The 17,858-nt window shown below is 38.7% G+C and overlaps 2 pseudogenes across 1 annotated transcript; both read right to left on the bottom strand.

Moving 5' to 3' along the window:
• Positions 1–1,582: 1,582 nt before the first annotated feature.
• LOC146454645 (uncharacterized) lies at positions 1,583–4,368 on the bottom strand (annotated as a pseudogene). The gene is made up of 3 exons (XR_014859246.1): positions 3,246–4,368; positions 2,751–2,873; positions 1,583–2,485 (listed from the first exon to the last, which is right to left on the bottom strand). The product of XR_014859246.1 is annotated as an uncharacterized LOC146454645 (transcript).
• Positions 4,369–10,683: 6,315 nt separating this feature from the next.
• Positions 10,684–14,076, bottom strand: LOC146454644 (uncharacterized; annotated as a pseudogene).
• Between the last annotated feature and the right edge of the window lie 3,782 nt (positions 14,077–17,858).

Here is a 17,858-nt window from a genome sequence, read left to right as displayed (position 1 = left end):
CTCACGACCTCACAGTATTTCATCAACTTAGGAGCCTCAATAGGAAATTTCTCTACATAAATGGCAACAAAAGTATTAAAAGCTGACAACCACTCACTGAGGTTATCAATCTTCTTAGGTGGCTGGCTAGGTTCTAGTGTCAACTGGGGCTGAGTAGATGACGTCCTTGAGGAAGTTAGGGACAGGGAATAACGATTGGTATTTGGGGACAATGAAGCAACCTGCCATAATCAACATATTCGTTACCCCAAATTTTTGCTTTGAGTTTTGGGTTAACTCTAAAGCCGAGAGCTATGGCCATGCGCGAAAATGGCTGCCGAGTGGGACTCTGAGGCTGAGTACCTTGTGTGATAGCTGTAATATCCCCTTGAATGGCCTCACTGGCTGAATGCTCCCGATCACTTTTAACTGGAGAAATTGAAGATGCTCTGGGGTCTTGAACCAAGCAGTGGGTTCCCCCGGATCCGAATGCTTGTTGTATCGTCTGGGGAATGGTCGTCATGATGGAGGTGGATAGAGCTCGCAGATCAACTGAGATCAAGTTCTGGTTGTGGTGGTTGCTCTGGTTTTGAGCGGCAACAGCTACGGCTGGAGAAACTTCAGAAAGGTCAGAGACTCGCTTGCGTTTCTTTCTCCTTTGCATGTTGGACTGATCGGAATGTGCACGCTTCTTGGGTGGCATGGCTTATCAATAAAATTTCTTTGATCAGAAACTAGATTACGGTAACAAAAATTAACGTGATCTGCATGGGGACAGCACTGGAAATAATGCTCTTCATAGTGACGGAAATGAACTAAAAAAATAACCGGGTTATTTAGCGCCAGAAGTACTATAGTGCCTTAAGCAAAGGCAGAATACCGAGCTCAAAGGACACAGCCAAAAACTGAGCGGTCAGAAAGGATTGTACACTCATGCGGTAACTGCCAGTACCTAACATTGAGCCGGAGCCAGTAAAATAATTATACGTGTGCAGCCAGAAAGGAGTACATATGTGCTATGTGTAGTAACGACTGTATAAAGAGTCGTTCAATCAAACACCTGTGTAGCTGAATCAAACGTAGCCGTGCCCAAAAAGGGGCAGTGGCTTACAGCAAATATATAAGGCTGACACAAATAATAGGTAAACGTAGCAGTAAAACATCAGACTCGGCATAGGGCACAACTAAGAGCTGGCAAAACATGTAAAGATCTGTATCAGAATAAAGCAAACTTGACAAACTCTTTCCGAGGAGGGAGAACTTGGCAAAAGGCGCAAAGATCGCAGGACTGCCCCTCTGAGACTACGATATAGCTTATGCTGGATCCTAGAGTTCAAATGAATGCCATCCAGGTGATCTGGTGACGTAACTCGGGGGACTGGGGAGAGAAATTTTAATGCCGTATCCCACAACTGCGCGGCCTTAAGTGTTCCTTTCGAATTTTAAAATGGCGGAGTAACGCGGTCAGTTTCACTCAGTTTCATTTGAAAGTCTACTCAACTCGCTGTCGCACGATACACAGGATATGTAGAAGGATTGAGGAATAATCCGCTTTGCTTAAGTAATGGAGCTGAAGATTTTAAAAAATTGAGTGTAACGCAGTTCATTGGCAAGGTGGCTGAACAGTTAATCCAATCCTTTTCCTTAAAAGGCTATTGAATCGCTCTTCCATCGATGAATACATCGTTATTACGAATTCTGTTTGATCCTGTGATGGAAGGCACTGGAAAAGACGTAAACAGGCCAGCTGCCCGGCTCTAACAAGTGTTGAATCTTTAACAATGGGATATTTTTCTTCAGGATTGGTCTCCGCACAAGGCGGTGTTCTTGGATAAGAATCTTGAAGGCCATTTTCGGTTGCTAGCTTCAAAGATGAAATTTCTGCGAAGATTTTGTTCAGCTGAATGGTGCTTGGGTCGTTGAAACGCTGTTTTTTAACACATATTTGGTAAGGTGGTTCACAATTAGCTTGATCACTGACAGTTTCCTCCTTCCACTTGCCCTTCGATGTATGACAAGACTCGTCGACTGTTTTGCTCGATGAGACCCTTTGCTCCATCTTCGGTAGTACACCAACATCCATTACGATCGAGTCCTCTTTGACATCCAATCCAAGAATATCAGAAAATGGTATGATCATTCTATTGCTTTGACTTGCTTCACTTTTTGTCGATTGAATGCTAAAACAACGGCTTACAGCACCTGGTAAGATTTTACATTTGAACACTTCTTTGCTGACTCTCGCATCCGTACGTTTCCAGGAAACGAAATTTGTTTCAAGAGACTGCAAATGAAAACTGAGATTTGAGGGTGGAAAGCTATTTTCTCTAAACTTTGAAGCAGATTCTTGAGTCACTTGCGTAATCACGGTGTTGTGGAAGTTATCCTGTGCAAACTTGAAAAGGTCGTCAGCTAATAAGTGGACATCTGCTTCTGATCCTTGAGGAACAATCTGAACTGCTGGGACGTGAGCCTGCCCAAGACAGTCTTCTGCAGTCGCCTCTTCCTGAAAGCAGTAAGTGGTTTTAACTTAACTGACTGACTCATGATTTTTCGAATTTTTTACCCGAGGTCATAGTTTTTGCCCTTCCTGGATTGAACGGTAACAAATTATAATTACAGCATATTTCATTGTCAATTTAAACCAATTAATTTAGATCTAGCCTTTTTAAAGCAGAATTAAGCCCAAGTGCCTATAAAACCAAAACTTTGTCCATTTTTATACACATATTTTATTACTTAATACTGGATTCAGTTTAAATTTTGCTTACCAAGTCATTTTCATCATCACTTGCTCCATCATCTTCTCTGCTTTTTTGATCATCAGAAGGAGTTTTGCTTGTGTTTGGCATTTGCATGCTGTCTTCCAGTTTGTGGTCAGCAAAGAACAAGTGCTTTACAGGATTAAAACCAATACAATTGAATTTAAAATAGATCTGAGTTACCAACCTTGGAAGCTATAAATTCTTGTTGATTAGGCATCGATGTACTTACAAACTTTGTTAAGTTATATTCAAGAGTTCCCATTATTAGATTTTGGCATTGAAAAATATTTGCTTGATTATCACAACCATATTTTGACTGGTTTCTTCCTTCCCTTCACATTTTTGCTAACCATAAAAAAATTGTTCCAGCTTGTTGTCATTTAATTTCCTATATACACACTAAAATTCCAAGACTTTAAGTAATTTCAGCTACCTGCAAAAGGTAGCTGTTTATATAATTTGCATTATATAATTCATAAATAATTATATAGCTTTAATTACCACTCGTTTAACTCCGCTTTCTTTCTCAACAATTGCTTTCCGCTTTTTTCAGGTTTCCTTCAAGACGATTTTTGTGGCGTGCTCTCTCGGTTGGTTATTTTGAAGACTTCATTTTGAAACTGCTGCTCGATCACCTGGTCTTGGTACTGACATCTTGATATTGGGCTGGCTCTTCCCCAAGAAAAAAGCAAGGATTTCCTTTTGTTGTGTTTATGTGCTGTTTCCATGGTGGCATCACTGAAGTTTGCCAAAGTAATGGGAAGACCAACCATCTTTCCATCAGCAATGGCCTTGTCAATATAGTACGGAACATATGTCACAATTTGTTTTCATAATGCATTTGTTTTCATAATGCAGTTACTTCCAAAGATTTGAACTGCTTGAAAACCAAGGAGAACACGAGCATGAGCTCCATACTTATCACCAGTTAACTCCTGGGATGTTTGAAGGAGACCTTTAAACACTTTGTCAAGCCCACTGCAGAATGTGGTGAGAATGTCAAGTAAAGTTCCTTGAAACCCTGCTTGGCTTAAAATGGCGGGCATTCTTTCAGGAAATGCAAGCACACCAACTTCGTCAAACTTGATAGTTCTTTCTTCTATGTTTACTGACTTGGCAAAGCCTTTCTTAAGTGCATGCAAGAATGACTGGTCACTCCCCAAAACAGCTGTAATATTTGAATTGTACTAATTATCTAATAATTTGTAATGCATGGTTTAGCTACCAAAAAATTTTAAGGATTTCGTTTGATTTGCCTGTACACTTGCATATTTTGTGGCAAATGAAAATGATTACCACCATTAAGCTTATTGTAAGTGGAGTGTTTGTTTTGGTACACCCTTTTGCAATTTTTTTTTTACTGGAAATGCTTGTCTTGATGAGTGCATACCCTCACGACAACCATTTCTCATCTGCAGCCTAGATGAGGTGTTAAGGTGGTTTTCATTGCTTTGCGATCAACAAATTTTTTATGTTTGCTGTTTATCCTCTTTTTCAATCAAAGAGTGTACCATCATATACCCATCAGTGTTGTGCCTGAGCTGAGGAAGTGGAGGCTGGAGGGTGGGGTCAAATCTAGTACAGTAAATTTTTCTTATATTGAAGAGTATTTGATAAAAATCCTTTTTCAGGGGCACAGAAAAATAAAAGAAAGTGGTGAGATGAGCTCAAAATAATTTCTTCATTCTGTCCTTAACTACTTCCATTTCAAGTACATGTAAACACTTGATCCACACTCTGGTGTCCTACCTTTGATGGTCAAATTCTTCAGTGATTAGGGGGGAGGGGGTTCAACAAATGGTCTACATTTAACTTTCTCTACTTTTCTTTAAAATTGATAGGGCTAATGTGCATTATGTCTTGTGAATTGTCACATTCTAGTGTTAATTCAAAATAGGATAAGATACAAACCTGATGCAATTCTAGCTATCCTTAAACACAAGGTTTCTACTGATCGAAACCCAAGGTGGGCTGTACCTGGGTAGAAATCAGCAAGGGGTGTTCCACATATATTTTTCTTCCCATGTTACCCAGGTTTTGTTTTGCGAATTCTCTTCGCTTTTGCTTAGTTGGAGCCTTTCCATTAAGTGTCTCATGGAATTGTTCTTCCAGCACCTCAGTTTCTACAACTGTCCACACTGGTTGTGGGCATACAAATTTCATGTCTCCAAGCTGGCTCTGATGTTCTGGGGATTCAGGGATGGGATAGGAGGACTTGGCAGATGAATTACCAGTTGATGATCTTCTCTCCTTCCCATCCCCACAGCTGCGCCTTACGATTGTAATGTCTTTTCCACTGATGGGATGTTTTATTGACTTGAGATCTTTCAGTTTTTCAAAAACTGGTTCAGCACACTTTCTTACAGTGTCATAGTCATCATTACCTAGCCAAAGGGCAACTGTTAAGACTGTGCTCATTAAATTGTATGGCTCAACAAGTTTAACTCTGACACTTGTCTCCCCTGTGAAGTGGCGAGACCATTTGAGCCACGGGAACCCATCAGTGTAGTCCATTAATATAGTCCATCCAAAAGCTCTTGCGTGTGGTCATTGAGTTTGCCAAAAATTTTATATTTGCTCAAAATTGGATTTATTCCAATCACTGTTTCCAGTTTTTTTTTTGCCCCATTTGTTCCTGAGGGTGTCTTGCACATCTTTTTGCCCAATTCCAAAAGCCCCAGCCATACCACAAGAAAATTCTTCAAAAGCATGATACTCTCTTTGGAACACTTTAGGCATGATAGCATCTTTAAACAAAGTACCATTGCCCAATTCAATAATCCAATCACACGAATGAGGTAGATTACTTTGCACTATTTCCGCCAGTTTTTCTCTTGGGCTTGTTTCAGCCGGTGATCCTTGACAAAAGAGAGAGTTAAAGTCATTTTTAAAGTCATTTTTAAACTTGACCAGCTTTTTGTGTACATCGTTAAGTGTACCTGTAGTTTCTTGTAATAAATAGTCCACGGGTGTCACAATTTTGGCAATCCTTGGCAGTGCATACAGTTGAAGTTCTTCATCCGTAAGAAGTTTACACACAAACGTTCCTAGAGTATGGGTTTTTTTCATCGTCAAGGAATTTTTCTGCACATTCCTTAGCAGTAATACAAACTCGAGTCGTCACCAAAGAGTCTGGTCTATGCGATGGATTCAAGTGGAAGTGTTCATTTAAATTTTTCTTGTTCATGTAAAACTTGTCGCAGCTTTTATGAGGGCAGTGCAAGCGTACTAGGGCCGACTCCGAATTGCAATAGTTTTCCTTCGCTCGAAAAGACATTTAAATGCCAGAGTACAAAACAAAACGACCTGACCGGGGTTGAATTGCCAAAAAAAAAAAAAAAAAAACATAAAAAAGACAAACAAACCAACAAGCAACATAAATTTAAAGTCCTGAGTCACGGCAACACTGCCGACCGGCCGGCGTCTCAAAAGCTCGCCAAAACTGTGACACCCGCGTCTTCATCGAGTTCAGAATTCGAACATGGCAAGCTATTTATAAGAACATTTAACAGATACCAGAATCGATCAAGACATTCTTTAGCAAATATCAACTTTGATAGTGACACAAAAGTAAATTAACACAGTTTAAGGTAGTATTGGAAACCAAATTATTCAAATAAATCTTTCTGATTCATGCTTACAGTTCAATCCGTCCTCAATCACTTATCGCATCAGATGTCATTCTCCAATGACTCGAAGCTTTCATGGCTTTACCTCCCAATTTCCTTCAGTAATTGCATTAGTTAAACATAAAGGATTATTCTTCATGCATTCTACATGTCATGTGTATCGTGCCAGGTGAGTTAACGTTCAAATGAGACCGACCTCACAAGGCTACAGGCCGCCATGTTAAAATTCGAAAGCAACACTGAAGGCCGCACGCAGTTGTGGGATACGGCATTAAAATTTCTCTCTCCAGTCCCCCGAGTTACATCACCAGATCACCCGGATCAGGTGTATAAAAAATGTCTTTCGCCTGCCAAAACCCTCTATGGCCCCCAAAAATGGCATATAGTGTAGGATCTAACACAACCCTTAGGTATCGTGTCAACATGCTGACCTTTGTGTTAAAAGCCTCAGCTGAGAATCGGCGAATAGTCTGGCACACGCACACCAACTTCACCCCGCATGGTTCGTGTAGGAAATGGACAAACTCATCAAGGGCTGAACCAACATGTAATGGCGAAAGAGTAATGAGGTCATTACTGCTTAGTTGGAGAATGACGATATCAGGGCGAAAGGGATGAAGGAAATGTGTGTCAAACTTTAATGTCTTTTCGGTTCCACCCTCAACTCCATACCAACGTGTTAGCACAGGCAAGGACATTTGGAAGTCAAGATCAAAGTCATTGGAATTATTCTGGACTAACTGCTTTAATCGCTTAATAAAGGAATGCCCTAGAATCAATGCACGGGAGGGGGGGGGGGGTGGAGTTAGTCATGTCCCAACTATTGTCCGAAAAACCTTCGCAACTGAGGTCAAACGGTAAGAAAGAACCAAAAGTAGAAAAGAAAAACGAAGAAAAAGAAAAATGTTAAACTTGCCTCAAAAATTAATTCTTCTACAGTACCGGAAATCTGTGTTCAGATGTTAACACAATGGGAATGAAGGCATGAAGGACCACGAGATATACTGATCTTGCCTATTACCTTGGTGTTATTAGATCTGACCTCATTTGATTGGCTAAGTTCTATGATTGACAACGCTCCGTGCCCTGTGCAACGTCACACCTAAATACTTAACTATGACGGGCCTCGAGATAAAATCACATTATGCATATGTCATAATGTTGGCCTATTTGAAGTATACTTCATTTATACTTGAAGATAAAAAATATAAATGAAGTATATTTGACTAATGTACTACATTTATACTTCAAAAATCGAAGTATACTTGGGTATACTTCGAGAAAGCTCATAACGTTTGTCTTAACTTAAGTATACTGAAAGTATAATTTTAACCTTAATGATAATAATACCTTATTAGTATTTCCTTTCGTATGAAGAGGCACATAAGCAATAATAATTTATTAACAGACTTAGGATTTGGAACGATCCCCAAATTTTTTAAGTTGCAGCGTTCAACTTAGTGCACACAGTTAGTTTGGCACTCTGAAATCAATGTGAAGTAGTATCTATGGTCTAGTACAGTCTAGGTGGGCATCAGCTCTCATTGGGCCTTGCTAGGATGCACAGACTTGGGATTTTGAACGATCTCAAGACTTTTTTTGGAAACTATTTGCAGTGTTCAACTTAGTGCACACAGCGAGTTTGGCGCTCTGAAATTAATGTCAAATAATGAACATTTCAACATTTATTATAACATAGCTAGTAAATTCGTGCAATCAAATTCAATTGCGCGAGCGTGCTTCATATTCCTATTGTGCACGCTGATGACGTCAGCAAACAAATGCCTCGAGAACTCGGTGAGCGACTTTCTCCATTTTGCATTCAAAAACGGGAGAAATCTTCAGCAAAACGTTTAACTACAGATGACAGCAAGGGAACCAGCTGATGAAGAAGCTCTTCCCACTTTTTCTTTGGGATTGGAGTTTTTAACTCCCGAAAAAAACCTAAAGAAAAGGAAAAAAGAGAACAAGGCCCGTGACATCGTCTCTCGCAAAACTATTAATTTTCAGGCGCCAATTTCGCTTTCTCAGAGGGAAAAGACACCTTTTCGAAACGATAAACTTAAAGAAAGACTGCTAAGGAATACTCGATAGTTTCAAAAGCGGAAATCCGATAATTAACGGCGAAGAAATTGTGCTTCAAGGAGATATTGTTGTTTTATCCAGCCGACGATCAGCAAGCGGACATTTCAGATCATTATTTACTGATTATACGCCACGAACTTTCTTGGTAACGTTCGAGTACTTGTGGGAATTCAATTCACAAGAAATTACAGGTTTGATTGTGAATTTGTACTTAAATACTATTCTAATTGAAAGCTTCTTCGTATTCCTAACAGTTTTCTTGCGAAATTTTTGAAAACCGTGCACACGGTTCGATAAATTCACTTCAAAATGGACTTGCAGTTCCTTCAAATCACTTGCGCGTTCATCGTCTCGGAGTAAAAATTGTACGCCTTTGCTTCTTTCAACAAAGACTTAATTGAATAAATTTTTCATTTAGGGAAGCTTCAGTTGTCTGTTTCCTTTCTATTTTCATTCTTGAGACGTGACAACTGTGTAAATCTTGCGTAAACAAACCGACATGTCCTCGCAAGCGGAAAGAATTCTCCCATGTAACGCGAGGATCAAATTTTCAAGTTTGTTTTTTGGAAAAATTTTAATTGGCAACCAGTGTAGTTTATTCCATAATTAGAAACTTTAACTACTGTAGACCAAAGGGGTGTTGCCTTTTTTACCCTGTAAGATGTGTATTTTTACCGAACATGGGGTTGTTTATTACCATTTTGCACATTGGCTGAATGCTTGGGAAACCTCTGGCCAACCTAGACTGATCAACGGGTTTAAAAACTACCGCGTTGAAAATGTTATAAAACAATTGATTCATGCGTCAGCTGTGCATTCATCGAGATATGAAGCACTTGGGAAGTTTGCAGAGCACTCAAGAAGCTAGAGTTGCTCTCGGCTACGCCTCGAGCAAATCTTACGCATCTTTCGTGCTCTCCAAACTTCCCGCGTGCTTCATATCTCGATGAAGCACGCTGACGCATGAATCAATTGTTAATTTAAATTTCGAAGTCATGGTTAAACGTACTGATGTATCTAGGTTTACTGTACCTCCACACAATGGAGAGATGAATGAATTGCCATACTAATGATGATAATGATAATGATAATGATAATGATAATAATAATTATAATAATCACTTCATTTAAGTCTCAAGGTTATTTAGCCGAGCACAAGTGCTTTAATAATTGCATAGGGAGACTGCAAATCAAATTGACGTAGAGGAAATCAAATCAACTGGTTGTTTTTGATGAGAGGAGAAATCTGGAGTACCCGGAGAAAAACCTCTCTGAGCAAAGTAGAGAGGTAACAAACTTAACCCACATATGGTATGGAGTCTGGAAATCAATCCCGGGCCACATTGGTGGAGGGTGAGTGCTCTTATCACTACGCCAACCCTGCTCCCTGCTCCCCCGAGATAGGCAAGCCAAAAAATCAAACATAATCAGTATGCCTATGACTTTTTTCAAAAAGAAGAGAAGTCTGCAAGTGACCAATCAAGTCATTAACGGCTACTTTGATAATTGATATGATAATTATCTGATATAATAAACCCGGTAATGCTCCCCACTGAACTGAACAAATGACAGTTTGCAGTTTAAAATGCTACGCAACAAATTTACAGGTCAGTGTTCCAGGAATCACAACTTTCTACTCTTCTTATGGAAATTAAAGGTTGACTGAATTTCACTTTTTTAGTTAAATTTGTTACTTATGTTATTGTTCACCGCATTGACTGAGATATCAGAATAATAGTGTAAAAGTGTATCCACAGAAATAAAAGAAGGCAAGCTAAAAGTGACAAGGGTCTAGATTTCATATAAAAAGCATAATGTGAAAGTACTTAGTGCTCCTATCAGGAGTCGAACCTAAGACCTTCTGATTACTAGTTCTCTACCACTGAGCTACAGGAGACTCGTGGGAGCTAAGGCCATTAAACTAGGTTCATGGAGCACTCGGATTTCTTTTTTCCGAGTATGCCTGTGTCACTTTCTTTTATTTCATTTATTTATTTTATTTATTTCAGATACTGTGAAATAGGTTTCGATTGAATGGTCACACCACAGGATTTCAACCACAGAGCCAAATGATAGGAAACATAATGCATTCCCATAGTGGGAGTGAAAGAGTTAAAGTGAATTGCTTTTGGTTGAACTTGAAATTCAAAAATACTAATGCAACTTGCAAATCTTGTAGAATGCCCAAACTATGGCTGTAGTGGAATGTGACTGAATGCAAGCAATCAGTCCTTCTCCTATCTATTGGGTAATTTACAGACAAACTTGCATTCACTGTGGCTGCAATCCACCAATACACAAAGACCTTGGATACTTGTAACCGAAAAGATCAAGTTACCGCATTTCTCTCTTCTGACAGGAATTATGTGTCCAATGTCACAGTTTGTAAAAGACATTATAATATCTGTAGCTGGAATTATACAGCAATCAGCAACTCCCTAGTAATGTGGAAACTTGCAGGTGCAAGCATCTGTACAAAACAAAACATTTGGACATTGCACATATACTTTGAGATACCACTTAACCTCTACAAATCCAACATTGTCTGCTATAACAGTGTAACTGTTCGAGAAACATTTAAGTAGCTTTTGCTGTGAATAACATCTCCTTTTATCTGAATCCGCTTAAACATGAAAGCCTCAGATATACACTGTACTACCTATTTTGTTTTCAATAAAACCAGTTAGTGGTGCACTTAATACAGCAGATGCCATAACACCCAGAGCCAATATACTGTGACATATCTCCTCACGATTGCACTTTAACAGATACCTTCCCTGAGTCATGTGCTCATAAAAGTTTTTACTGGATGAACCTAATTGAAGCAGAGGTGTAAGCTCTGGAATTTTCTGTTGTATGCATACAGAAAGTACAATTTGTTGTTCCCTCTTCTGGGTTCCATGAAATAATGATCTCAAGCTGCCATTGTAGCCCTCAAACCAGAAGCAAGAGCAGGACCACAAGGGACCTATGTTCCTCGCTCAATCCTGGAGGTTAAGGAGACAATGAACATTAAAGGTTTCGTATCGACTTCCATACAAGGGTTCAATTCTCAAACAGAAGTGTCGCAACAACTTACCTACTTTCTGTAAGCACTGAGGGGAAATGGAACTCTGGTCTAACAACCAGATTGCTTCCACAAGCAACATGAAATGCTGAAAGTACACATCAGGTAAAATATTCCAGAGACAAGGAATACCATAAAAAAAAAGAAATGACCAGAACTCTGAAGCTTTCCAGTGAGCAAAGTCATTTGCGATGCTTGTTGGTGCTCTTGATATACAATTAGGTGGATTTATATGAAGCAAACGCCTGTGAACTTCTTCTATTTTTGATATACTCCAGTCTTCACTTGCATGTGTCTTGTCAAACCACAACGTCATGAACATTTTTGTTGCTCCTTGAAGAACACAGTGCATGTAGTCCCTTTATATCAAATCCTGGAATGAACATGAACCACGAATACCCTTTAACTCCAAACACAGCATCGTATGCATTATGCATGCTTCAGAGTGGTTTTATGAGTCCGGGCTGTTTCATAACAAGGATTCTCTCTCTTAAACGGATATGCATGAGTATGACCTTTAGCACTTGTTTTTACACTTGTTCCCCACTGCATACAGTAAGGTCAACCGTTAAAACCATTAAACTGGACAAAATTCTGTATCAAGCACTTGGCCGGAGCATCCATGGTGGCACTTAACAAAATTCCCCTTACTGTGATTTCTTCACCTTCATTGTTGATATTCCTTCATTGTTTCCATTCCTGGAAAAGCAATTAAATACCATGGATTGCTACTGAATTATTATTTAAGGATCAGCGGGAAAAAATTACCAGTTACAATCGCTAATAAAATAAGACATTATGAGACATGGCCTAGTCTAGGTCAAAGACTTGTTTTTTTGAAACTATTATTTTTCGCAAGCCTAACAGCAAGGCCTATGTATTATGTAAAAGGCTCTATACATTTAAGATACAATTAGTGATAGTCATTAGAAAGGAAACATGACTTTCATAGGTTGATATTAGTACCATGTGTTATGTGTACCTTTGAGGTTAACGTCCTGAAATTCTTTGCTTAAGGGTTGTAGGAATGTTAAGAAATCAGTTTTCTTATAACCAAACCACAGTCTAAGAAGAATTCTATTGGATCTAGCAAACCTGAAATCAACAGAAGATTGTTGTTAAGAGTCTGTACAGCAGTTATAAATACAATACTGATAGCAATTCCAATACATACAATATATTATTGTCAGGGGTCCATTTAAACTAGCTCTGCTAAATTAGATGCCCCTGGATAAATATTGAATTAAATGAAATTAAAATTATTGCTGTGAAATGGATGACATAGGCCAAGTGAATGAAAGAAGGAAAAACAGGAAACATTTTTATTTGATAACAAAACTTAGTAATTTAACTACATGTACATGAAGATACAGAACAGAAACAATTTTTGCAGTAGCAGTTTTCCACCTTTTAACCCACTCATGATTTTCACAAGCAGGAAGCCTTTTTTTCATTTAGTTCAGACTTTCACAATATGCAGCAATTCTACAGGTAGCAACAACGATTACCTAATATCAAGGTTTTAACTCAACACACTTTATGTTATGGCAGCATTGGCATCTTTCATTTACTTTAATAAGAATGCAAATTACATGAAAAATGGATGGAGGATTTAACAGTAACATGATGTACTGTGAGGAAAATACTGACATTGTAAAACATTAAAGGGACCAAAAGATCATTACCTGCTCTTTGGTGGAAGCTCATTTACAACAAGATAAACTGGCCATACGCTGTACTTTGAGGAACGGAAAATAGCTATACCATCAGTGTTAATTTGAAAGCTCACATGGATTTCTTTTCTCTTTTTCCCGTTTGAAGTACCCTTGAAATACCCATCTCTTCCAAAATGCCTCCTATACAGCAGTCCATCCTGATACTTCTATATTCAAAGCCCACCCATCACGGGGTGCAGCAGCCACTGCTGCAGTTGAAGCAGGTACATCTTTACCTCAAATTTTGATTCCGGCAGATTGGTCAGGCCCTTTGACATCTAACAAGTTCTATTATCACCCAAGCTATGATGCAACCCGGGTTGAGCTGTCCTAGGATCTCCAAAATGAGTCAAAGCATAGCCTTTAAACAGACACTGTTATATGGAGGCGACTACTCTTAAGTATAATCACAGATTATGCAAGGGCTGCTTGCAGCCTGTAGTATAATATGGATTATATGAAGATAAAGTAGATGGCGTAACAGTTTCCCTCCCTCTTACCTCAAGTTGGACTCATTTTGCTGTTGTTTGTTTGTCTTTTTCATCTTGCAGATCCACTCATTAAAAATGGCGCCAAACAGAGGGACCGCTCACCGTATATGGGCTATGGAGGATTGCTGCCAGCCTATTGATTTTGTTGTTTTGTTTTATTTTCTGTAAAGCCGCTGTTAGGAGCGAATAAAAGTTGGTAACACTGTTATACTTGGATATTATACTACAGGCTGCAAGCAGCCCTTGCGTAATATGGGATTATTACTATGGTAGACAGAATAAATCAAAGCATTATAAACTTAACTTACTTTGAATCAGGTCTTTGAGTTGGCATATTAACGGCATGATAATGAAATACGAAGAATTTCCTTTTTCTTTTAGATTCCTTAAACAACCCTTATTCTTGCACAAGCCATTTTCATCAATACACAGGCCTTGATACTCCATACAAAAAGTACAGTAAAAGTGAAACTGGATAGGATTCTTTAGTTTCATAAAAAACTTGTTTACAAGTTCCATCGAAGAGGCACACTGATTTGGCAGGGCACAGTGCAAACTGACAAGAGTTGGCTACTCCAGTCAAACTGTGGCGAACGGCAGAGGTAATGATCAGGAAAATGCTAACTCCCACAGTAATTGGAGCTCCGTTGTACAGAGGACCATTTGCCAAAATAGCTCGATCATCATCCCTATTAACCTGTTTGTTGTCAACTGGATTTTGTTCCCCACATAAAGCATCCAAATATTCTTCGTCAGCATCTAAATCATTTTCAGTTTTGTTTACAAATGCTCTGGTCTTGCTGGAATTAAAAGTTTCTTCATCTTCTTCTCACCGTTAATGATCAATTTCTCGTTCAAGTTCGGGTTTGTCACTATCCTCCGTGCCATGTGCCTCGTAATATTCCTCGAGTCGTTCGTACAAAACCCGTACGAGTAGCCGTGCTTGAAGAAGTCTGATCAAGAAATTTGCCAGACGTCATGCAGTTGCTAGGCAAACTTACAGTTGAAAATAAAACACGTCCTCGTTTGCGGTGTGGATTCAGAGGAGCATTTGGCAGGCAAGGTGTTGTTGACACTTGTCGTCTTTGGCCATTTCTGCAGTGTTGAATGTGGAATCTTTTCTTCTGGTTGCGATAGGTGTTGATTGTAGGGGCCCCGTAATTTTTGCTTTCTTTTTGCAGTTGACACATCGTTGTTACATTTGTCTGCCATGATTCTTCCCAGTCGGCTCACAAGCTTTTTGGCGGGCAATTCATGCAAATAACCGCTCAATTGTTAAGTTCTTTGGTGCATGGTTTTCTACAGTATCAACGTCGCTTTCACGCTTGGGAAAACTTATTCTTTTAGGCACAATATGAGCCAAGGTGGGAACAAAAGAAAGGCAGTACCATCTGTCAAGTATGCAGAACAAAGTAAGAGCTTAACAGGTTCCTTACTTTAACATGCATGTATACGTATACTGATTTCACTTTCATGATCAGTATAGGCGTGTCGCTTCTTACTGATGGGCCAAACTAGAACAGTTTGTTAAATGTTTCAAAAGAAGCTTTGATTTTTGTAATATTATCAAGATTAAAAATGGTGCATCTTCCTATACATGGCGGACAGGCTTTTTTTTTTTGCTTTAAAAGCTTCCCTCTTTAAAAGCCATTAATTGTGCCTCACACATACATCAGTCATACTTCCCTTTCAATAGCGTTGCTTTTTTCTGCTGTGAACTTTATTACCTGCATGAACGGGATTTAGGATATTTTTCCTGTGTAAAGAAATCAAGCTTTGATTTCTGTGATAGGAAAATTTTCAACTGGACTGAACCTTTCCGTTTATGTTTCAACTAAAATTTAAATTTTTTTCTCTGTGTAGAGCTTGAACTGGACACGAGCATGCTTGAAAATGGAACGTGAAGTTTCGGTCAGACCGGACCAACCAGTCAAAGAGGACCACCACGATAAAATAAATGCCATATTTCTTCATCATTTTTAAAGGTCTTTCAAATAAGCTAATTAAAAAAATTCATGTTATGTACACTTTTATTGGTGCAGTACAAAAACATCATTGAAATGAATCAGGGAAGACAAAAGGCAAAGTAACTGTATTTGTAATTTATGCACGGAATCACATATTTGTAACTTATTCTGTCTACATGTATCTTATTGATTTAGAATATTTCCTGGTCCAATTTATTAAAGACATTTAAAGACGACTGTCACCGAAGGAGAGATAAATTTTAAGGATGACACAACATGTGCAATGTACCAGGACAAGAAGTATTATCCTTGTGTAGTACTTAGTGAGAGTGGTAAGATAACACTTTTGTCTTTATAAATTGCGCTTTTCTCTTATAACACACACACACAAATAAAACAACATAAAATGGAGGACTGGACTTCACCTCCACCTTCACCTGGTTAATATGGCACTATCAATGAGATCATTGTTGGTAACTGGGTTATGGAGCTTTGAAAAGCACTAATTCAATTCAATTGTACAACAATAATAATAATAACAACAATAAGAATAATGATAATAATTATAATAACAAAGGAGAACAGAGCCTTGAAATTCCTTTATTTTTTAATGACAAGCACACCTGCGGCTGTTCGCTGTATTATTTGAAGTGTAGAGAGGTTAATAAGAAGTTCAAAGTTCATTATCGATAAAGTTGTTCAGTATTATTTTACTTGAATTCGAGAGATGTAAAATCATGGGTACTGTACAGCAAAGTATGGTGTAGGCCCCTAATTTTGCACAGTGCCCCATGCTGTCATGTCGGCCGTCCTCCGCAATTGTAATGCCATCTTTTATGCCCTTCACCTTATCTAGCATCTTTTGCTGGTATTTTTGTCAGTACAGAAAAATCTTTCAGGCATAATTTCGGCGCTCACAAACTTTGATCAATGTCACATTACACGAAGCTGAGCTATGAAAGTCCAGGTTTTACGTCACAAACTACACCCTACACCTTTCGGTAATTTCTGCAGCTCGGTAATGGGTTTTCAAATCTCGACTTTCCGCCACTTTGAAAATTCATAGAAAATTCCAGTTTTGAACAAAAACAAAATTTTTTGGGCCATTTTGCTGAGAATTATACAAATGTTTCTGAAAGCAAAAAACCTTTTGTGGTTTATACATACCAATACATACCAATCCTAGATAATGGAACTCTTTGCTGCCTAATCTTGCGAATTTCATGATTGAAAATGTAACACCTTCGTAAATATATGTGAAATCCAGGTGGGAAGGGAGGTTTTGAACCTTGAAAATCACGGAGATAGGTGAATTCATCATTCCAGGAAGTCCATGTAGAGGAAGGAAAAAAAAAGTTTTAGTCATCCGTCATGGGTAGATAGAAATTTCGAAAAGTTGCACCGATACTCAAATCTAAAGATCCCTTATAGCAACCATAAGGATTTCATGAAAAATTCATTTTTACCCCCAAAAGGCTTTGCCTGAGTAGTCATTTCATTTATCCCTATCCCCTACCCCTGGGGGACATGCAACCAGACTTGCCACAATGGCTGATCTACGTTCAACTGTTGGGTATCATTTCAGATAACTTTCTGAACATTACAGCCCATTGGAGTAGTTGGCCCATTTTTAAGTCTCCAGAAGATGCTTGTTCTAGGTAGTGAGCAAGATTGACTCTATTTCAAACCTCTCATATTAAATTCTGGGACTTTGTAGCCTTGTTCATGAAAATTGTAATACTTACAGCCTCCAGAACTTTTCTTCCAGGATCAATTGCATGTTCAATACCACGTGACGTTTTCAGTTTTTTTGTCAGATCAATCAACACACAAAGTTGATTGAGTGTTTAATGTTGTAAACCAGAGTCTTTTCCAAGGTGGAAAAACAGATGCAATTTCTGTGTAACAGATGTTTTCTTAGCTGTGCTGTTTGATCTGTGAAGATTTCAGATGCTCAACAATGGCTATCAGTAATATACACATTTCCTCAACATTTCTCTCAGGCATTTATGCACTTTTTAAATTCTGTTAGCAAATACTTTAATGGTGCTCTTGGCATCTGCCTTTGTTGAAAATGACCTAATAGCCAGTGTCCAGCTACAGTGTGCCTTAAGTGCCCTGTCCTTAAGTGATGGTAGTTCTAACTGGCCTGTGATTGAA

The sequence above is a fragment of the Pavona decussata genome, unplaced genomic scaffold (genome assembly GCF_977016875.1).
Source record: "Pavona decussata unplaced genomic scaffold, jaPavDecu1.1 SCAFFOLD_300, whole genome shotgun sequence".
Classification (NCBI taxonomy): domain Eukaryota; kingdom Metazoa; phylum Cnidaria; class Anthozoa; order Scleractinia; family Agariciidae; genus Pavona; species Pavona decussata.
This window is presented reverse-complemented; position numbering and strand designations above follow the sequence as displayed.